Source organism: Desmodus rotundus, chromosome 5 (assembly GCF_022682495.2).
Source record: "Desmodus rotundus isolate HL8 chromosome 5, HLdesRot8A.1, whole genome shotgun sequence".
NCBI lineage: Eukaryota > Metazoa > Chordata > Mammalia > Chiroptera > Phyllostomidae > Desmodus > Desmodus rotundus.
Window position 1 is genome coordinate 90,536,636 of NC_071391.1, and position 19,077 is coordinate 90,555,712.

The window sequence follows — 19,077 nt, forward strand, 5'->3', positions numbered from 1 at the left end:
CGGGACTGAGCCTCCGATTACGGTGGTCCACCAGCCTGCCCTGTGCGACTGAGCCTCCTGGCGAGGGCCGCGTGTCTCCAGCAGCCTTCACAGCGTCACTCAGCCTCCGGGCGCGGGGCAGCGGGGCTGGGTCCGCCGTGCAGGCGGGCTCAGCCTCCGGGCTTGGGACGCGTGTGTAGACCAGCCAGCCCAGCGGGACTCATGGTCCAGGCGCGGGCCACGAGGTTCGACCAGCAGGCCCGGCGGATCTGAGCCTCCGAGCACGGGTTCCACCAGCCTGCCCAGCGGGACTGAGCCTCCGTGCCCCGGGTCCGTGGTTTCGACCAGCCTTCCCGGCAGGACTCAGCCTCTGGGTGCGGGGCGCGGGGGTCGACCAGCAGGCCCGGCGGGAGTCAGCCTCCAACTTTGGGCCCGGGCGGTCGACTGGTCAGCACGGCGGGACTCAGCCTCCGGCTTTGGGTACGCGGGGGTCCACCACCGAGCCCGGAACGAATCAGCACCCGGGCGCGCGGGGAAGGGGCGTGGTATGCGGGTGTAGACCAGCCGGCCAGCGGGACTAGGCCCCGGGCAAGGGACGCGGGTGTAGACCAGCCGGCCAGCGAGACTAGGCCCCGGGCAAGGGACGCGGGTGTAGACCAGCCGGCCAGCGAGACTCAGCCTCCGGGCGCGGGGCAGCGGGGCTGATTCAGGCGTGCAGGCGGGCCTCAGCCTCCGGGCTCTGGACCACGGCGTTCGACCTGCAGGCCCGGCGGGACTGAGCCTCCGAGCACGGCGCCCCACCAGCCTGCCCGGCAGGTCTGAGCCTCCTGGCGCTGGCAGCGGGGCTCCACCAGCCTCCACAGCGGGACGCAGGCTCCGGGCGCGGGGCTCCACCAGCCTGCGGAGCCGGGCTGAGCCTCCGTGCACGGCGGCCCCGGCGGTCGACCAGGCGGCACGGAGGGACTCAGCCTCCGTGCACGGGGTCTGCGGGTTCGACCAGCATGCCCGGCGGGACTCAGCCTACGGGTGCGGGCCATCAGGGTCGACCAGCTGGCCAGGCGGGAAACAGCCTCCGCACGCTGGGCTGCGGGGCTCAAACAGTCAGCTCGGCGGTACTAAGCCTGCGGGCGCTGGCTGCGGGGGTCGACCATCTGGCCCGGCGTGACTTAGGCCCGAAGCGTCCCCGGACGCCAGCGCGCGCCAAGACCGGCGCGCGGGTCCCGTGCGATCGCCGCGTCGCTTTCCGCCCCTTCCCGACGCCTCGGGGGTTGCGTTCTGTAGGCGGCGGCGGCGGCTTCGAGGGTATTGGGGTGGAGACGGTCGTGGGGGTGGAAGCTCGGTGTGGTACTGTCGCGCCCGCCCGCAGGCGACTCAGGGGATATTCTGTCGCATGCCAGGCACACGGCCACCGTGGCCCGACAGCCCAAGGTCTTCTTTCCCAGTCCCCCTACCGCTGCCGCGGTCGCGCCGTGGAGGCCGGGAGCTCCGAGGCGGACGTGGTGTGCCGGGACGGGATCGGCCCTACGGCCGGCCGGCGGGTCGCCCTGGCCGCCCGGTGATCCGGCTCCGTCCCGCTGACGCGCGCGACGGTTGTCGGGCGCCACCTGGCGGCCGTTTGTATATCGTTCGTTCCTTCGGGAGCCACGACGGACGCGATTTGGCCACGTCGCAGGCGCTGGACTTCCAGCAGGCCGGCGGTGCTTGCGGGATCGTGCCGGTGGCGCCGGCGTGTCGGTGCCCGGCCTCTGGGCCCGAGGTTGCACCTGCAGGACTACAAGGGCCGTATGGCCGCCTGCACGGGTCGACCAGCACGCGCGGGCGCCCGCGGTGACGGACGGACAGACCGAACGACGGCCCTGGTCGGTGGTGGGGGAACGCCTGAGGTGGTTGGCACCTGGCCGTTCCGGAGCTGCCGACCGAGGCAGGCCGTGTCGGGCGATCGGACGACGCTCCACGGACGCCGAACGCGGACGCTCCTGGATGCAGGGCTCGACAGGCAGGCCCGGCGGGACTCAGCCTCCGTGCACGGGGTCTGTGGGTTCGTCCAGCTGCAAGGCGGGACTCGGCTTGCGGTAGCGGGCCACGGGGGTCGACCAGCCAGCCCGGCGGGACACAGCCTCGAGGCGTGGGCCGGGGCCGTAGACCAGCTTGCCCGGCGGCACTCATTGTCGGGGCGCGGGCCACGGGTGTAGACCGGCCGTCCACGGAACTCAGCCTCCGGGCTCGGCGCCACCGCGGTCGACCAGCAGGCCCGGCGGATCTGAGCCTCCGAGCACGGAGCTCCACCAGCCTGCCCGGCGGGACTGAATCTCCTGGCTCAGGCCGCGGTGGTCGACCAGCCGTCCCGGCGGAACTCGTCCTCCGGGCGTGGGGTCTGTGGCTACGACCAGCACGCCCGGCGGCACTCATCGTCCAGGCGCGGGCCATGGGGTTCGACCAGTTGGCCAGGAGGGAAACAGCCTCCGGACGCTGGGCTGCGTGGCTCAGTCAGCTCGGCGGTACTCATCCTGCGGGCGCAGGGCTGCGGGGCTCGACAGCCGGCCCGTCGGGACTGAGCCTCCGAGCACGGGGCTCCACCAGCCTGCCCTGTGGGACTGAGCCTCCTGGCGAGGGCCGCGGGTCTCCAGCAGCCTTCACAGCTGCACTCAGCCTCCGGGCGCGGGGCAGCGGGGCTGGGTCCGCCGTGCAGGCGGGCTCAGCCTCCGGGCTTGGGACGCGTGTGTAGACCAGCCAGCCCAGCGGGACTCATCGTCCAGGCGCGGGCCACGAGGTTCGACAAGCCGGCCAGGCGGGACTGAGCCTCCGAGCACGGGTTGCACCAGCCTGCCGAGCGGGACTGAGCCTCCGGGCCCTGGGTCCGTGGTTTCGACCAGCCTTCCCGGCGGGACTCAGCCTCCGGCTTTGCGTACGCGGGGGTCCACCACCGAGCCCGGAACGAATCAGCACCCGGGCGCGCGGGGAAGGGGCGTGGTATGCGGGTGTAGACCAGCCGGCCAGCGGGACTAGGCCCCGGGCAAGGGACGCGGGTGTAGACCAGCCGGCCAGCGAGACTAGGCCCCGGGCAAGGGACGCGGGTGTAGACCAGCCGGCCAGCGAGACTCAGCCTCCGGGCGCGGGGCAGCGGGGCTGGGTCCGCCGTGCAGGCGGGCTCAGCCTCCGGGCTTGGGACGCGTGTGTAGACCAGCCAGCCCAGCGGGACTCATGGTCCAGGCGCGGGCCACGAGGTTCGACCAGCAGGCCCGGCGGATCTGAGCCTCCGAGCACGGGTTCCACCAGCCTGCCCAGCGGGACTGAGCCTCCGTGCCCCGGGTCCGTGGTTTCGACCAGCCTTCCCGGCAGGACTCAGCCTCTGGGTGCGGGGCGCGGGGGTCGACCAGCAGGCCCGGCGGGAGTCAGCCTCCAACTTTGGGCCCGGGCGGTCGACTGGTCAGCACGGCGGGACTCAGCCTCCGGCTTTGGGTACGCGGGGGTCCACCACCGAGCCCGGAACGAATCAGCACCCGGGCGCGCGGGGAAGGGGCGTGGTATGCGGGTGTAGACCAGCCGGCCAGCGGGACTAGGCCCCGGGCAAGGGACGCGGGTGTAGACCAGCCGGCCAGCGAGACTCAGCCTCCGGGCGCGGGGCAGCGGGGCTGATTCAGGCGTGCAGGCGGGCCTCAGCCTCCGGGCTCTGGACCACGGCGGTCGACCTGCAGGCCCGGCGGGACTGAGCCTCCGAGCACGGCGCCCCACCAGCCTGCCCCGCAGGTCTGAGCCTCCTGGCGCCGGCAGCGGGGCTCCACCAGCCTCCACAGAGGGACGCAGGCTCCGGGCGCCGGGCTCCACCAGCCTGCGGAGCGGGGCTGAGCCTCCGTGCACGGGGGCCACGGCGGTCGACCAGGCGGCACGGAGGGACTCAGCCTCCGTGCACGGGGTCTGCGGGTTCGACCAGCATGCCCGGCGGGACTCAGCCTACGGGTGCGGGCCATCAGAGTCGACCAGCTGGCCAGGCGGGAAACAGCCTCCGCACGCTGGGCTGCGGGGCTCAAACAGTCAGCTCGGCGGTACTAAGCCTGCGGGCGCTGGCTGCGGGGGTCGACCATCTGGCCCGGCGTGACTTAGGCCCGAAGCGTCCCCGGACGCCAGCGCGCGCCAAGACCGGCGCGCGGGTCCCGTGCGATCGCCGCGTCGCTTTCCGCCCCTTCCCGACGCCTCGGGGGTTGCGTTCTGTAGGCGGCGGCGGCGGCTTCGAGGGTATTGGGGTGGAGACGGTCGTGGGGGTGGAAGCTCGGTGTGGTACTGTCGCGCCCGCCCGCAGGCGACTCAGGGGATATTCTGTCGCATGCCAGGCACACGGCCACCGTGGCCCGACAGCCCAAGGTCTTCTTTCCCAGTCCCCCTACCGCTGCCGCGGTCGCGCCGTGGAGGCCGGGAGCTCCGAGGCGGACGTGGTGTGCCGGGACGGGATCGGCCCTACGGCCGGCCGGCGGGTCGCCCTGGCCGCCCGGTGATCCGGCTCCGTCCCGCTGACGCGCGCGACGGTTGTCGGGCGCCACCTGGCGGCCGTTTGTATATCGTTCGTTCCTTCGGGAGCCACGACGGACGCGATTTGGCCACGTCGCAGGCGCTGGACTTCCAGCAGGCCGGCGGTGCTTGCGGGATCGTGCCGGTGGCGCCGGCGTGTCGGTGCCCGGCCTCTGGGCCCGAGGTTGCACCTGCAGGACTACAAGGGCCGTATGGCCGCCTGCACGGGTCGACCAGCACGCGCGGGCGCCCGCGGTGACGGACGGACAGACCGAACGACGGCCCTGGTCGGTGGTGGGGGAACGCCTGAGGTGGTTGGCACCTGGCCGTTCCGGAGCTGCCGACCGAGGCAGGCCGTGTCGGGCGATCGGACGACGCTCCACGGACGCCGAACGCGGACGCTCCTGGATGCAGGGCTCGACAGGCAGGCCCGGCGGGACTCAGCCTCCGTGCACGGGGTCTGTGGGTTCGTCCAGCTGCAAGGCGGGACTCGGCTTGCGGTAGCGGGCCACGGGGGTCGACCAGCCAGCCCGGCGGGACACAGCCTCGAGGCGTGGGCCGGGGCCGTAGACCAGCTTGCCCGGCGGCACTCATTGTCGGGGCGCGGGCCACGGGTGTAGACCGGCCGTCCACGGAACTCAGCCTCCGGGCTCGGCGCCACCGCGGTCGACCAGCAGGCCCGGCGGATCTGAGCCTCCGAGCACGGAGCTCCACCAGCCTGCCCGGCGGGACTGAATCTCCTGGCTCAGGCCGCGGTGGTCGACCAGCCGTCCCGGCGGAACTCGTCCTCCGGGCGTGGGGTCTGTGGCTACGACCAGCACGCCCGGCGGCACTCATCGTCCAGGCGCGGGCCATGGGGTTCGACCAGTTGGCCAGGAGGGAAACAGCCTCCGGACGCTGGGCTGCGTGGCTCAGTCAGCTCGGCGGTACTCATCCTGCGGGCGCAGGGCTGCGGGGCTCGACAGCCGGCCCGTCGGGACTGAGCCTCCGAGCACGGGGCTCCACCAGCCTGCCCTGTGGGACTGAGCCTCCTGGCGAGGGCCGCGGGTCTCCAGCAGCCTTCACAGCTGCACTCAGCCTCCGGGCGCGGGGCAGCGGGGCTGGGTCCGCCGTGCAGGCGGGCTCAGCCTCCGGGCTTGGGACGCGTGTGTAGACCAGCCAGCCCAGCGGGACTCATCGTCCAGGCGCGGGCCACGAGGTTCGACAAGCCGGCCAGGTGGGACTGAGCCTCCGAGCACGGGTTGCACCAGCCTGCCGAGCGGGACTGAGCCTCCGGGCCCTGGGTCCGTGGTTTCGACCAGCCTTCCCGGCGGGACTCAGCCTCCGGCTTTGCGTACGCGGGGGTCCACCACCGAGCCCGGAACGAATCAGCACCCGGGCGCGCGGGGAAGGGGCGTGGTATGCGGGTGTAGACCAGCCGGCCAGCGGGACTAGGCCCCGGGCAAGGGACGCGGGTGTAGACCAGCCGGCCAGCGAGACTAGGCCCCGGGCAAGGGACGCGGGTGTAGACCAGCCGGCCAGCGAGACTCAGCCTCCGGGCGCGGGGCAGCGGGGCTGGGTCCGCCGTGCAGGCGGGCTCAGCCTCCGGGCTTGGGACGCGTGTGTAGACCAGCCAGCCCAGCGGGACTCATGGTCCAGGCGCGGGCCACGAGGTTCGACCAGCAGGCCCGGCGGATCTGAGCCTCCGAGCACGGGTTCCACCAGCCTGCCCAGCGGGACTGAGCCTCCGTGCCCCGGGTCCGTGGTTTCGACCAGCCTTCCCGGCAGGACTCAGCCTCTGGGTGCGGGGCGCGGGGGTCGACCAGCAGGCCCGGCGGGAGTCAGCCTCCAACTTTGGGCCCGGGCGGTCGACTGGTCAGCACGGCGGGACTCAGCCTCCGGCTTTGGGTACGCGGGGGTCCACCACCGAGCCCGGAACGAATCAGCACCCGGGCGCGCGGGGAAGGGGCGTGGTATGCGGGTGTAGACCAGCCGGCCAGCGGGACTAGGCCCCGGGCAAGGGACGCGGGTGTAGACCAGCCGGCCAGCGAGACTCAGCCTCCGGGCGCGGGGCAGCGGGGCTGATTCAGGCGTGCAGGCGGGCCTCAGCCTCCGGGCTCTGGACCACGGCGGTCGACCTGCAGGCCCGGCGGGACTGAGCCTCCGAGCACGGCGCCCCACCAGCCTGCCCCGCAGGTCTGAGCCTCCTGGCGCCGGCAGCGGGGCTCCACCAGCCTCCACAGAGGGACGCAGGCTCCGGGCGCCGGGCTCCACCAGCCTGCGGAGCGGGGCTGAGCCTCCGTGCACGGGGGCCACGGCGGTCGACCAGGCGGCACGGAGGGACTCAGCCTCCGTGCACGGGGTCTGTGGGTTCGACCAGCATGCCCGGCGGGACTCAGCCTACGGGCTCTGGACCACGGCGGTCGACCTGCCGCCGGCGGGACTGAGCCTCCGATTACGGTGGTCCACCAGCCTGCCCTGTGCGACTGAGCCTCCTGGCGAGGGCCGCGTGTCTCCAGCAGCCTTCACAGCGTCACTCAGCCTCCGGGCGCGGGGCAGCGGGGCTGGGTCCGCCGTGCAGGCGGGCTCAGCCTCCGGGCTTGGGACGCGTGTGTAGACCAGCCAGCCCAGCGGGACTCATGGTCCAGGCGCGGGCCACGAGGTTCGACCAGCAGGCCCGGCGGATCTGAGCCTCCGAGCACGGGTTCCACCAGCCTGCCGAGCGGGACTGAGCCTCCGTGCCCCGGGTCCGTGGTTTCGACCAGCCTTCCCGGCAGGACTCAGCCTCTGGGTGCGGGGCGCGGGGGTCGACCAGCAGGCCCGGCGGGAGTCAGCCTCCAACTTTGGGCCCGGGCGGTCGACTGGTCAGCACGGCGGGACTCAGCCTCCGGCTTTGGGTACGCGGGGGTCCACCACCGAGCCCGGAACGAATCAGCACCCGGGCGCGCGGGGAAGGGGCGTGGTATGCGGGTGTAGACCAGCCGGCCAGCGGGACTAGGCCCCGGGCAAGGGACGCGGGTGTAGACCAGCCGGCCAGCGAGACTAGGCCCCGGACAAGGGACGCGGGTGTAGACCAGCCGGCCAGCGAGACTCAGCCTCCGGGCGCGGGGCAGCGGGGCTGATTCAGGCGTGCAGGCGGGCCTCAGCCTCCGGGCTCTGGACCACGGCGTTCGACCTGCAGGCCCGGCGGGACTGAGCCTCTGAGCACGGCGCCCCACCAGCCTGCCCGGCAGGTCTGAGCCTCCTGGCGCCGGCAGCGGGGCTCCACCAGCCTCCACAGCGGGACGCAGGCTCCGGGCGCGGGGCTCCACCAGCCTGCGGAGCCGGGCTGAGCCTCCGTGCACGGCGGCCCCGGCGGTCGACCAGGCGGCACGGAGGGACTCAGCCTCCGTGCACGGGGTCTGCGGGGCTCAAACAGTCAGCTCGGCGGTACTAAGCCTGCGGGCGCTGGCTGCGGGGGTCGACCATCTGGCCCGGCGTGACTTAGGCCCGAAGCGTCCCCGGACGCCAGCGCGCGCCAAGACCGGCGCGCGGGTCCCGTGCGATCGCCGCGTCGCTTTCCGCCCCTTCCCGACGCCTCGGGGGTTGCGTTCTGTAGGCGGCGGCGGCGGCTTCGAGGGTATTGGGGTGGAGACGGTCGTGGGGGTGGAAGCTCGGTGTGGTACTGTCGCGCCCGCCCGCAGGCGACTCAGGGGATATTCTGTCGCATGCCAGGCACACGGCCACCGTGGCCCGACAGCCCAAGGTCTTCTTTCCCAGTCCCCCTACCGCTGCCGCGGTCGCGCCGTGGAGGCCGGGAGCTCCGAGGCGGACGTGGTGTGCCGGGACGGGATCGGCCCTACGGCCGGCCGGCGGGTCGCCCTGGCCGCCCGGTGATCCGGCTCCGTCCCGCTGACGCGCGCGACGGTTGTCGGGCGCCACCTGGCGGCCGTTTGTATATCGTTCGTTCCTTCGGGAGCCACGACGGACGCGATTTGGCCACGTCGCAGGCGCTGGACTTCCAGCAGGCCGGCGGTGCTTGCGGGATCGTGCCGGTGGCGCCGGCGTGTCGGTGCCCGGCCTCTGGGCCCGAGGTTGCACCTGCAGGACTACAAGGGCCGTATGGCCGCCTGCACGGGTCGACCAGCACGCGCGGGCGCCCGCGGTGACGGACGGACAGACCGAACGACGGCCCTGGTCGGTGGTGGGGGAACGCCTGAGGTGGTTGGCACCTGGCCGTTCCGGAGCTGCCGACCGAGGCAGGCCGTGTCGGGCGATCGGACGACGCTCCACGGACGCCGAACGCGGACGCTCCTGGATGCAGGGCTCGACAGGCAGGCCCGGCGGGACTCAGCCTCCGTGCACGGGGTCTGTGGGTTCGTCCAGCTGCAAGGCGGGACTCGGCTTGCGGTAGCGGGCCACGGGGGTCGACCAGCCAGCCCGGCGGGACACAGCCTCGAGGCGTGGGCCGGGGCCGTAGACCAGCTTGCCCGGCGGCACTCATTGTCGGGGCGCGGGCCACGGGTGTAGACCGGCCGTCCACGGAACTCAGCCTCCGGGCTCGGCGCCACCGCGGTCGACCAGCAGGCCCGGCGGATCTGAGCCTCCGAGCACGGAGCTCCACCAGCCTGCCCGGCGGGACTGAATCTCCTGGCTCAGGCCGCGGTGGTCGACCAGCCGTCCCGGCGGAACTCGTCCTCCGGGCGTGGGGTCTGTGGCTACGACCAGCACGCCCGGCGGCACTCATCGTCCAGGCGCGGGCCATGGGGTTCGACCAGTTGGCCAGGAGGGAAACAGCCTCCGGACGCTGGGCTGCGTGGCTCAGTCAGCTCGGCGGTACTCATCCTGCGGGCGCAGGGCTGCGGGGCTCGACAGCCGGCCCGTCGGGACTGAGCCTCCGAGCACGGGGCTCCACCAGCCTGCCCTGTGGGACTGAGCCTCCTGGCGAGGGCCGCGGGTCTCCAGCAGCCTTCACAGCTGCACTCAGCCTCCGGGCGCGGGGCAGCGGGGCTGGGTCCGCCGTGCAGGCGGGCTCAGCCTCCGGGCTTGGGACGCGTGTGTAGACCAGCCAGCCCAGCGGGACTCATCGTCCAGGCGCGGGCCACGAGGTTCGACAAGCCGGCCAGGCGGGACTGAGCCTCCGAGCACGGGTTGCACCAGCCTGCCGAGCGGGACTGAGCCTCCGGGCCCTGGGTCCGTGGTTTCGACCAGCCTTCCCGGCGGGACTCAGCCTCCGGCTTTGCGTACGCGGGGGTCCACCACCGAGCCCGGAACGAATCAGCACCCGGGCGCGCGGGGAAGGGGCGTGGTATGCGGGTGTAGACCAGCCGGCCAGCGGGACTAGGCCCCGGGCAAGGGACGCGGGTGTAGACCAGCCGGCCAGCGAGACTAGGCCCCGGGCAAGGGACGCGGGTGTAGACCAGCCGGCCAGCGAGACTCAGCCTCCGGGCGCGGGGCAGCGGGGCTGGGTCCGCCGTGCAGGCGGGCTCAGCCTCCGGGCTTGGGACGCGTGTGTAGACCAGCCAGCCCAGCGGGACTCATGGTCCAGGCGCGGGCCACGAGGTTCGACCAGCAGGCCCGGCGGATCTGAGCCTCCGAGCACGGGTTCCACCAGCCTGCCCAGCGGGACTGAGCCTCCGTGCCCCGGGTCCGTGGTTTCGACCAGCCTTCCCGGCAGGACTCAGCCTCTGGGTGCGGGGCGCGGGGGTCGACCAGCAGGCCCGGCGGGAGTCAGCCTCCAACTTTGGGCCCGGGCGGTCGACTGGTCAGCACGGCGGGACTCAGCCTCCGGCTTTGGGTACGCGGGGGTCCACCACCGAGCCCGGAACGAATCAGCACCCGGGCGCGCGGGGAAGGGGCGTGGTATGCGGGTGTAGACCAGCCGGCCAGCGGGACTAGGCCCCGGGCAAGGGACGCGGGTGTAGACCAGCCGGCCAGCGAGACTCAGCCTCCGGGCGCGGGGCAGCGGGGCTGATTCAGGCGTGCAGGCGGGCCTCAGCCTCCGGGCTCTGGACCACGGCGGTCGACCTGCAGGCCCGGCGGGACTGAGCCTCCGAGCACGGCGCCCCACCAGCCTGCCCCGCAGGTCTGAGCCTCCTGGCGCCGGCAGCGGGGCTCCACCAGCCTCCACAGAGGGACGCAGGCTCCGGGCGCCGGGCTCCACCAGCCTGCGGAGCGGGGCTGAGCCTCCGTGCACGGGGGCCACGGCGGTCGACCAGGCGGCACGGAGGGACTCAGCCTCCGTGCACGGGGTCTGCGGGTTCGACCAGCATGCCCGGCGGGACTCAGCCTACGGGTGCGGGCCATCAGAGTCGACCAGCTGGCCAGGCGGGAAACAGCCTCCGCACGCTGGGCTGCGGGGCTCAAACAGTCAGCTCGGCGGTACTAAGCCTGCGGGCGCTGGCTGCGGGGGTCGACCATCTGGCCCGGCGTGACTTAGGCCCGAAGCGTCCCCGGACGCCAGCGCGCGCCAAGACCGGCGCGCGGGTCCCGTGCGATCGCCGCGTCGCTTTCCGCCCCTTCCCGACGCCTCGGGGGTTGCGTTCTGTAGGCGGCGGCGGCGGCTTCGAGGGTATTGGGGTGGAGACGGTCGTGGGGGTGGAAGCTCGGTGTGGTACTGTCGCGCCCGCCCGCAGGCGACTCAGGGGATATTCTGTCGCATGCCAGGCACACGGCCACCGTGGCCCGACAGCCCAAGGTCTTCTTTCCCAGTCCCCCTACCGCTGCCGCGGTCGCGCCGTGGAGGCCGGGAGCTCCGAGGCGGACGTGGTGTGCCGGGACGGGATCGGCCCTACGGCCGGCCGGCGGGTCGCCCTGGCCGCCCGGTGATCCGGCTCCGTCCCGCTGACGCGCGCGACGGTTGTCGGGCGCCACCTGGCGGCCGTTTGTATATCGTTCGTTCCTTCGGGAGCCACGACGGACGCGATTTGGCCACGTCGCAGGCGCTGGACTTCCAGCAGGCCGGCGGTGCTTGCGGGATCGTGCCGGTGGCGCCGGCGTGTCGGTGCCCGGCCTCTGGGCCCGAGGTTGCACCTGCAGGACTACAAGGGCCGTATGGCCGCCTGCACGGGTCGACCAGCACGCGCGGGCGCCCGCGGTGACGGACGGACAGACCGAACGACGGCCCTGGTCGGTGGTGGGGGAACGCCTGAGGTGGTTGGCACCTGGCCGTTCCGGAGCTGCCGACCGAGGCAGGCCGTGTCGGGCGATCGGACGACGCTCCACGGACGCCGAACGCGGACGCTCCTGGATGCAGGGCTCGACAGGCAGGCCCGGCGGGACTCAGCCTCCGTGCACGGGGTCTGTGGGTTCGTCCAGCTGCAAGGCGGGACTCGGCTTGCGGTAGCGGGCCACGGGGGTCGACCAGCCAGCCCGGCGGGACACAGCCTCGAGGCGTGGGCCGGGGCCGTAGACCAGCTTGCCCGGCGGCACTCATTGTCGGGGCGCGGGCCACGGGTGTAGACCGGCCGTCCACGGAACTCAGCCTCCGGGCTCGGCGCCACCGCGGTCGACCAGCAGGCCCGGCGGATCTGAGCCTCCGAGCACGGAGCTCCACCAGCCTGCCCGGCGGGACTGAATCTCCTGGCTCAGGCCGCGGTGGTCGACCAGCCGTCCCGGCGGAACTCGTCCTCCGGGCGTGGGGTCTGTGGCTACGACCAGCACGCCCGGCGGCACTCATCGTCCAGGCGCGGGCCATGGGGTTCGACCAGTTGGCCAGGAGGGAAACAGCCTCCGGACGCTGGGCTGCGTGGCTCAGTCAGCTCGGCGGTACTCATCCTGCGGGCGCAGGGCTGCGGGGCTCGACAGCCGGCCCGTCGGGACTGAGCCTCCGAGCACGGGGCTCCACCAGCCTGCCCTGTGGGACTGAGCCTCCTGGCGAGGGCCGCGGGTCTCCAGCAGCCTTCACAGCTGCACTCAGCCTCCGGGCGCGGGGCAGCGGGGCTGGGTCCGCCGTGCAGGCGGGCTCAGCCTCCGGGCTTGGGACGCGTGTGTAGACCAGCCAGCCCAGCGGGACTCATCGTCCAGGCGCGGGCCACGAGGTTCGACAAGCCGGCCAGGCGGGACTGAGCCTCCGAGCACGGGTTGCACCAGCCTGCCGAGCGGGACTGAGCCTCCGGGCCCTGGGTCCGTGGTTTCGACCAGCCTTCCCGGCGGGACTCAGCCTCCGGCTTTGCGTACGCGGGGGTCCACCACCGAGCCCGGAACGAATCAGCACCCGGGCGCGCGGGGAAGGGGCGTGGTATGCGGGTGTAGACCAGCCGGCCAGCGGGACTAGGCCCCGGGCAAGGGACGCGGGTGTAGACCAGCCGGCCAGCGAGACTAGGCCCCGGGCAAGGGACGCGGGTGTAGACCAGCCGGCCAGCGAGACTCAGCCTCCGGGCGCGGGGCAGCGGGGCTGGGTCCGCCGTGCAGGCGGGCTCAGCCTCCGGGCTTGGGACGCGTGTGTAGACCAGCCAGCCCAGCGGGACTCATGGTCCAGGCGCGGGCCACGAGGTTCGACCAGCAGGCCCGGCGGATCTGAGCCTCCGAGCACGGGTTCCACCAGCCTGCCCAGCGGGACTGAGCCTCCGTGCCCCGGGTCCGTGGTTTCGACCAGCCTTCCCGGCAGGACTCAGCCTCTGGGTGCGGGGCGCGGGGGTCGACCAGCAGGCCCGGCGGGAGTCAGCCTCCAACTTTGGGCCCGGGCGGTCGACTGGTCAGCACGGCGGGACTCAGCCTCCGGCTTTGGGTACGCGGGGGTCCACCACCGAGCCCGGAACGAATCAGCACCCGGGCGCGCGGGGAAGGGGCGTGGTATGCGGGTGTAGACCAGCCGGCCAGCGGGACTAGGCCCCGGGCAAGGGACGCGGGTGTAGACCAGCCGGCCAGCGAGACTCAGCCTCCGGGCGCGGGGCAGCGGGGCTGATTCAGGCGTGCAGGCGGGCCTCAGCCTCCGGGCTCTGGACCACGGCGGTCGACCTGCAGGCCCGGCGGGACTGAGCCTCCGAGCACGGCGCCCCACCAGCCTGCCCCGCAGGTCTGAGCCTCCTGGCGCCGGCAGCGGGGCTCCACCAGCCTCCACAGAGGGACGCAGGCTCCGGGCGCCGGGCTCCACCAGCCTGCGGAGCGGGGCTGAGCCTCCGTGCACGGGGGCCACGGCGGTCGACCAGGCGGCACGGAGGGACTCAGCCTCCGTGCACGGGGTCTGTGGGTTCGACCAGCATGCCCGGCGGGACTCAGCCTACGGGCTCTGGACCACGGCGGTCGACCTGCCGCCGGCGGGACTGAGCCTCCGATTACGGTGCTCCACCAGCCTGCCCTGTGCGACTGAGCCTCCTGGCGAGGGCCGCGTGTCTCCAGCAGCCTTCACAGCGTCACTCAGCCTCCGGGCGCGGGGCAGCGGGGCTGGGTCCGCCGTGCAGGCGGGCTCAGCCTCCGGGCTTGGGACGCGTGTGTAGACCAGCCAGCCCAGCGGGACTCATGGTCCAGGCGCGGGCCACGAGGTTCGACCAGCAGGCCCGGCGGATCTGAGCCTCCGAGCACGGGTTCCACCAGCCTGCCCAGCGGGACTGAGCCTCCGTGCCCCGGGTCCGTGGTTTCGACCAGCCTTCCCGGCAGGACTCAGCCTCTGGGTGCGGGGCGCGGGGGTCGACCAGCAGGCCCGGCGGGAGTCAGCCTCCAACTTTGGGCCCGGGCGGTCGACTGGTCAGCACGGCGGGACTCAGCCTCCGGCTTTGGGTACGCGGGGGTCCACCACCGAGCCCGGAACGAATCAGCACCCGGGCGCGCGGGGAAGGGGCGTGGTATGCGGGTGTAGACCAGCCGGCCAGCGGGACTAGGCCCCGGGCAAGGGACGCGGGTGTAGACCAGCCGGCCAGCGAGACTAGGCCCCGGGCAAGGGACGCGGGTGTAGACCAGCCGGCCAGCGAGACTCAGCCTCCGGGCGCGGGGCAGCGGGGCTGATTCAGGCGTGCAGGCGGGCCTCAGCCTCCGGGCTCTGGACCACGGCGTTCGACCTGCAGGCCCGGCGGGACTGAGCCTCCGAGCACGGCGCCCCACCAGCCTGCCCGGCAGGTCTGAGCCTCCTGGCGCCGGCAGCGGGGCTCCACCAGCCTCCACAGCGGGACGCAGGCTCCGGGCGCGGGGCTCCACCAGCCTGCGGAGCCGGGCTGAGCCTCCGTGCACGGCGGCCCCGGCGGTCGACCAGGCGGCACGGAGGGACTCAGCCTCCGTGCACGGGGTCTGCGGGTTCGACCAGCATGCCCGGCGGGACTCAGCCTACGGGTGCGGGCCATCAGGGTCGACCAGCTGGCCAGGCGGGAAACAGCCTCCGCACGCTGGGCTGCGGGGCTCAAACAGTCAGCTCGGCGGTACTAAGCCTGCGGGCGCTGGCTGCGGGGGTCGACCATCTGGCCCGGCGTGACTTAGGCCCGAAGCGTCCCCGGACGCCAGCGCGCGCCAAGACCGGCGCGCGGGTCCCGTGCGATCGCCGCGTCGCTTTCCGCCCCTTCCCGACGCCTCGGGGGTTGCGTTCTGTAGGCGGCGGCGGCGGCTTCGAGGGTATTGGGGTGGAGACGGTCGTGGGGGTGGAAGCTCGGTGTGGTACTGTCGCGCCCGCCCGCAGGCGACTCAGGGGATATTCTGTCGCATGCCAGGCACACGGCCACCGTGGCCCGACAGCCCAAGGTCTTCTTTCCCAGTCCCCCTACCGCTGCCGCGGTCGCGCCGTGGAGGCCGGGAGCTCCGAGGCGGACGTGGTGTGCCGGGACGGGATCGGCCCTACGGCCGGCCGGCGGGTCGCCCTGGCCGCCCGGTGATCCGGCTCCGTCCCGCTGACGCGCGCGACGGTTGTCGGGCGCCACCTGGCGGCCGTTTGTATATCGTTCGTTCCTTCGGGAGCCACGACGGACGTGATTTGGCCACGTCGCAGGCGCTGGACTTCCAGCAGGCCGGCGGTGCTTGCGGGATCGTGCCGGTGGCGCCGGCGTGTCGGTGCCCGGCCTCTGGGCCCGAGGTTGCACCTGCAGGACTACAAGGGCCGTATGGCCGCCTGCACGGGTCGACCAGCACGCGCGGGCGCCCGCGGTGACGGACGGACAGACCGAACGACGGCCCTGGTCGGTGGTGGGGGAACGCCTGAGGTGGTTGGCACCTGGCCGTTCCGGAGCTGCCGACCGAGGCAGGCCGTGTCGGGCGATCGGACGACGCTCCACGGACGCCGAACGCGGACGCTCCTGGATGCAGGGCTCGACAGGCAGGCCCGGCGGGACTCAGCCTCCGTGCACGGGGTCTGTGGGTTCGTCCAGCTGCAAGGCGGGACTCGGCTTGCGGTAGCGGGCCACGGGGGTCGACCAGCCAGCCCGGCGGGACACAGCCTCGAGGCGTGGGCCGGGGCCGTAGACCAGCTTGCCCGGCGGCACTCATTGTCGGGGCGCGGGCCACGGGTGTAGACCGGCCGTCCACGGAACTCAGCCTCCGGGCTCGGCGCCACCGCGGTCGACCAGCAGGCCCGGCGGATCTGAGCCTCCGAGCACGGAGCTCCACCAGCCTGCCCGGCGGGACTGAATCTCCTGGCTCAGGCCGCGGTGGTCGACCAGCCGTCCCGGCGGAACTCGTCCTCCGGGCGTGGGGTCTGTGGCTACGACCAGCACGCCCGGCGGCACTCATCGTCCAGGCGCGGGCCATGGGGTTCGACCAGTTGGCCAGGAGGGAAACAGCCTCCGGACGCTGGGCTGCGTGGCTCAGTCAGCTCGGCGGTACTCATCCTGCGGGCGCAGGGCTGCGGGGCTCGACAGCCGGCCCGTCGGGACTGAGCCTCCGAGCACGGGGCTCCACCAGCCTGCCCTGTGGGACTGAGCCTCCTGGCGAGGGCCGCGGGTCTCCAGCAGCCTTCACAGCTGCACTCAGCCTCCGGGCGCGGGGCAGCGGGGCTGGGTCCGCCGTGCAGGCGGGCTCAGCCTCCGGGCTTGGGACGCGTGTGTAGACCAGCCAGCCCAGCGGGACTCATCGTCCAGGCGCGGGCCACGAGGTTCGACAAGCCGGCCAGGCGGGACTGAGCCTCCGAGCACGGGTTGCACCAGCCTGCCGAGCGGGACTGAGCCTCCGGGCCCTGGGTCCGTGGTTTCGACCAGCCTTCCCGGCGGGACTCAGCCTCCGGCTTTGCGTACGCGGGGGTCCACCACCGAGCCCGGAACGAATCAGCACCCGGGCGCGCGGGGAAGGGGCGTGGTATGCGGGTGTAGACCAGCCGGCCAGCGGGACTAGGCCCCGGGCAAGGGACGCGGGTGTAGACCAGCCGGCCAGCGAGACTAGGCCCCGGGCAAGGGACGCGGGTGTAGACCAGCCGGCCAGCGAGACTCAGCCTCCGGGCGCGGGGCAGCGGGGCTGGGTCCGCCGTGCAGGCGGGCTCAGCCTCCGGGCTTGGGACGCGTGTGTAGACCAGCCAGCCCAGCGGGACTCATGGTCCAGGCGCGGGCCACGAGGTTCGACCAGCAGGCCCGGCGGATCTGAGCCTCCGAGCACGGGTTCCACCAGCCTGCCCAGCGGGACTGAGCCTCCGTGCCCCGGGTCCGTGGTTTCGACCAGCCTTCCCGGCAGGACTCAGCCTCTGGGTGCGGGGCGCGGGGGTCGACCAGCAGGCCCGGCGGGAGTCAGCCTCCAACTTTGGGCCCGGGCGGTCGACTGGTCAGCACGGCGGGACTCAGCCTCCGGCTTTGGGTACGCGGGGGTCCACCACCGAGCCCGGAACGAATCAGCACCCGGGCGCGCGGGGAAGGGGCGTGGTATGCGGGTGTAGACCAGCCGGCCAGCGGGACTAGGCCCCGGGCAAGGGACGCGGGTGTAGACCAGCCGGCCAGCGAGACTCAGCCTCCGGGCGCGGGGCAGCGGGGCTGATTCAGGCGTGCAGGCGGGCCTCAGCCTCCGGGCTCTGGACCACGGCGGTCGACCTGCAGGCCCGGCGGGACTGAGCCTCCGAGCACGGCGCCCCACCAGCCTGCCCCGCAGGTCTGAGCCTCCTGGCGCCGGCAGCGGGGCTCCACCAGCCTCCACAGAGGGACGCAGGCTCCGGGCGCCGGGCTCCACCAGCCTGCGGAGCGGGGCTGAGCCTCCGTGCACGGGGGCCACGGCGGTCGACCAGGCGGCACGGAGGGACTCAGCCTCCGTGCACGGGGTCTGTGGGTTCGACCAGCATGCCCGGCGGGACTCAGCCTACGGGCTCTGGACCACGGCGGTCGACCTGCCGCCGGCGGGACTGAGCCTCCGATTACGGTGGTCCACCAGCCTGCCCTGTGCGACTGAGCCTCCTGGCGAGGGCCGCGTGTCTCCAGCAGCCTTCACAGCGTCACTCAGCCTCCGGGCGCGGGGCAGCGGGGCTGGGTCCGCCGTGCAGGCGGGCTCAGCCTCCGGGCTTGGGACGCGTGTGTAGACCAGCCAGCCCAGCGGGACTCATGGTCCAGGCGCGGGCCACGAGGTTCGACCAGCAGGCCCGGCGGATCTGAGCCTCCGAGCACGGGTTCCACCAGCCTGCCCAGCGGGACTGAGCCTCCGTGCCCCGGGTCCGTGGTTTCGACCAGCCTTCCCGGCAGGACTCAGCCTCTGGGTGCGGGGCGCGGGGGTCGACCAGCAGGCCCGGCGGGAGTCAGCCTCCAACTTTGGGCCCGGGCGGTCGACTGGTCAGCACGGCGGGACTCAGCCTCCGGCTTTGGGTACGCGGGGGTCCACCACCGAGCCCGGAACGAATCAGCACCCGGGCGCGCGGGGAAGGGGCGTGGTATGCGGGTGTAGACCAGCCGGCCAGCGGGACTAGGCCCCGGGCAAGGGACGCGGGTGTAGACCAGCCGGCCAGCGAGACTAGGCCCCGGGCAAGGGACGCGGGTGTAGACCAGCCGGCCAGCGAGACTCAGCCTCCGGGCGCGGGGCAGCGGGGCTGATTCAGGCGTGCAGGCGGGCCTCAGCCTCCGGGCTCTGGACCACGGCGTTCGACCTGCAGGCCCGGCGGGACTGAGCCTCCGAGCACGGCGCCCCACCAGCCTGCCCGGCAGGTCTGAGCCTCCTGGCGCTGGCAGCGGGGCTCCACCAGCCTCCACAGCGGGACGCAGGCTCCGGGCGCGGGGCTCCACCAGCCTGCGGAGCCGGGCTGAGCCTCCGTGCACGGCGGCCCCGGCGGTCGACCAGGCGGCACGGAGGGACTCAGCCTCCGTGCACGGGGTCTGCGGGTTCGACCAGCATGCCCGGCGGGACTCAGCCTACGGGTGCGGGCCATCAGGGTCGACCAGCTGGCCAGGCGGGAAACAGCCTCCGCACGCTGGGCTGCGGGGCTCAAACAGTCAGCTCGGCGGTACTAAGCCTGCGGGCGCTGGCTGCGGGGGTCGACCATCTGGCCCGGCGTGACTTAGGCCCGAAGCGTCCCCGGACGCCAGCGCGCGCCAAGACCGGCGCGCGGGTCCCGTGCGATCGCCGCGTCGCTTTCCGCCCCTTCCCGACGCCTCGGGGGTTGCGTTCTGTAGGCGGCGGCGGCGGCTTCGAGGGTATTGGGGTGGAGACGGTCGTGGGGGTGGAAGCTCGGTGTGGTACTGTCGCGCCCGCCCGCAGGCGACTCAGGGGATATTCTGTCGCATGCCAGGCACACGGCCACCGTGGCCCGACAGCCCAAGGTCT